Source organism: Dasypus novemcinctus, chromosome 30 (assembly GCF_030445035.2).
Source record: "Dasypus novemcinctus isolate mDasNov1 chromosome 30, mDasNov1.1.hap2, whole genome shotgun sequence".
Lineage (NCBI taxonomy): Eukaryota > Metazoa > Chordata > Mammalia > Cingulata > Dasypodidae > Dasypus > Dasypus novemcinctus.
The window spans coordinates 42,139,667-42,143,112 of NC_080702.1; the positions used below are offsets into that span (position 1 = coordinate 42,139,667).

A 3,446-nucleotide genomic window follows, 5' to 3' on the forward strand; every position below is an offset into this window, starting at 1 on the left:
GGGCATTTTGGGTTAGATCTACTTCTGAATTTGCATCACTTTCTGCCATCTTTTGGAAGCCATTTTACTTTCCATTGGACCAACAATGGTAGCCTTTATTCCTTACATAATCTAGAGCAGTTCCCAGTCTGCTCTTGCTGGAAAGAATTAATTGAACCAAAGTAAGGATGTTGAATAGATTCTGAGAGATGTAAAAAGAATGTGACATTTGAGAGTCTGAAGAAAAATGCACCTCTGTCATCACCAGTGATAAGCAAATCTTTACTAACAGGGTGAAGCTATGCTGAGGTATTCATGCACATTGATTAAGTCTGTTAAGAGTTTTCAGAAGAAAGATGCCATAATGCCCACAATATAGCTGAAAGTTTAAAGTTCAATTATTATCAACTATTATAAAGTGCATCTAAGATTCAAAATAAGTTATATAGAATCCGAAAGTTAGCACTTAATATAATTTTAAGAAGACATCAAATACTTCATGTAAAAATTCCCAACATTTGTGTAATAGTTATATGTTTCCAATTGTGGAATATTTGTTTATTCCCATAGGTCATTTTACTCTTGAAATGATTGTTCTATGAAGTGTCTTGTCATTGTAAAAAGATGTCACTGCCTTTTTCATTTGAATGAATTTTTTTTGTTCTTTTATCAGTTTTTCTGAGCTTCAAGGGTCTATAACTGCACTAGGAAAGCCAGTTGAACAAAGGAAGATTTACTTCATCAGTTTCTCTTGCGATGCTTGACTTTATATCTTTTTTTTCACTTGAAGTACATTTAATTCCTTCCTCTCTTATTACTTAGTAAGGTTTTCTGTTTCTTTATATAAAGTGAAGAAAGTGATCATAAAAAAAGTAGCACCATGTTTAATGTGCATACGGGGCTTGTCAGCTGGAATTTCAGAGCACCATTTCTAAAAATTCGGGCAACAGAAAAACAGATGTCAGCTTGGATTGTATTTACTCCTCGGTGATCAGTGTGGTTGAGTGTGAGAAAAGCATGATGCTGAATCAACACAATGATGCTAAGGTGTGCATCATGTGTGTGAGTTTGATCAGAATATTTGATGGTGTGTGAGCACTCCTGAGAGTAGGGCTATCTGAGCTCATATACTCCAACGGGGGTTTCCTATAATGCAGAGTTCAGAGGCTATTCTGAAATAACCCAAAGGATTAATTCCATTCCATTTGGTGGGATAGCTTTGCAACCAAATTAATGAAGTATAAGAGGTTTGCCATATGGATAAAGGACTCACTGAATTTGAAGATTCAGCAATAACAAGACTCCCTTGTTCTTAAACATCCTCTGAAATCATCTCTCTTCACTATCCCCTTAATCATTTTCCTTCCACACTGAACTCCTTGTTCATTCTGAATATCTTAAACAAGTCACATATAGGGTCTTTTCCCAGGAAGTTCCCTCCACTTGGCACAAATTTCCTCTTATGTCCTCATGGCTCCAGCTTTCTCTTTCTTTAAGTGTCTCTTTAAATTTCACATTATACATGGGACTTTTGTGAACACCAAGTGAAAAAATCACCATCATTTCAATTTTTTTACCTGCTTTCTTTTCTTTAAAACATGTATAATCATCTCATTTGTAAGATGATTGCATTTTAATTGCATGTATTCTCTCTCTAAGACCAGAAGTTTAGGACTTTTCAGTTACAGCACTTCAGATTCATTGCCACAACTCTACTTGCTTCTTAGTCACAACTCAATATATATTCCACAAATGAATGAATTTCTCATTAAATATGTAGTATTCATGAATGCTTGGTAAAGAGCTGAGTTTGGGAAATGGAATTCCTAATCAGAAGTAACACTATAAATATGCTAAAGGGCTAAGATCCATATAAATAATAGAGATATTATACTTTTCACTGAAATAGACTATGTATCATTTCTATTTGGATAGTGATACTTGTTTTGTGAAAACTACTCAAGTTCCTTTTTATTTCTTCTTAGTCTCACCAACCACATGGGACCGGGAAATCAAACGCAAATTTCAGAATTTCTTCTCCTGGGATTTTCAGAGGATCCAGAAGTGCAGCCCCTCCTCTTTTGGCTGTTCCTGTCCATGTACCTGGTCACCATCTTTGGGAACCTGCTCATCATCCTGGTCATCATCACTGACTCTCACCTCCACACACCCATGTACTTCTTCCTCTCCAACCTGTCCCTTTGTGACATCTGTTTATCCTCCACCACTGTCCCAAAGATGCTGGTGAACATCCAGGCACAGAGCAGAGTCATAAGCTATACAGGCTGCATCTCCTAGATGTACTTTTTCATACTCTTTGTAGGGTTGGATGACTTCCTCCTGGCTGTGATGGCCTATGATCGCTTCGTGGCCATCTGCCACCCCCTTAACTACACAGTCATCATGAACCCCCAGATCTGTGTCCTGATGGTTCTGGGGTCCTGGGTCATGAGTGTTATGCAATCCTGTTTACAGGGGTCAATGGTGTTACGGCTGTATTTTTGTACACATGTCAAAATCCCCCACTTTTTCTGTGAACTTCGTCAAATGGTCCAACTTGCCTGTTCTGACACTTTTTTCAATTATTTAGAAATGTATTTACTAGGTGGAGTTCTAGCTGTGGGTCCCCTTGCTTGGATCCTTTTCTCTTACTCTAAGATTGTTTCTTCCATACGTGCAATCTCATCAGCTCAGGGGAAGTATAAAGCATTTTCCACCTGTGCATCTCACCTCTCAGTGGTCACTCTATTTTATTGCTCATGCATGGGGGTGTACCTAAGTTCTCCTGCTTCACACAACACACATTCAGGGGCATCAGCCTCAGTGATGTACACTGTGGTCACTCCCATGCTGAACCCTTTCATCTACAGTCTGAGGAATAAAGACATAAAGGGGGCTCTGAACAAGTGCTTTGGAGGAAATTCTGTAAATTGGCATTTGTCCCGTGGAGGCTGAAAAGCTGTTTTAGCAACTTTCAAATCCTCAGAACTAGAAATTTGCTTTCTATGGTAAGGTCATGTAAGCAGACCTGCCAAGAGACCAGTGATCTCAACTACAATGAAGTAACAATTTCAATCACACAGTGTGTTGTGAGACCAGCTTTCAATTTTTGATGATGAAAGCTATCTCCTTGATATTGCTAGCTTTATGTCCATGTTTAAGGAGATTTTTTTTTAACTGCGTGCAGGAATGTGTTGCATTTACTCTATTATTTTATGTATCAACATTCTGATTTGTTTGAAAACTTCTGCGGCTGCCTATGAATATGAAACTTTGCTCCCTCTATAAAGAATATATTCCACTGTTCAAAACTGCATCATTAATTTTAAAGAGCAAGCATTTATTAACATATTTATTTACTTTAATACTCAGTTGTTTTAACTCTTTTTTGTTCAGTGATTTCTTCTATATGTTTGTTCAAATATGACTATGCACAAGAGTTTAAAATCTGTCTAATCCCTCTTGAA

The 3,446-nt window shown here is 37.5% G+C and overlaps 1 pseudogene; it reads left to right on the forward strand.

Annotated features, from left to right (window-relative positions):
* The first annotated feature begins 1,977 nt into the window (after positions 1–1,977).
* Positions 1,978–2,934, forward strand: LOC101447667 (olfactory receptor 7A10-like; annotated as a pseudogene).
* Positions 2,935–3,446: the final 512 nt, after the last annotated feature.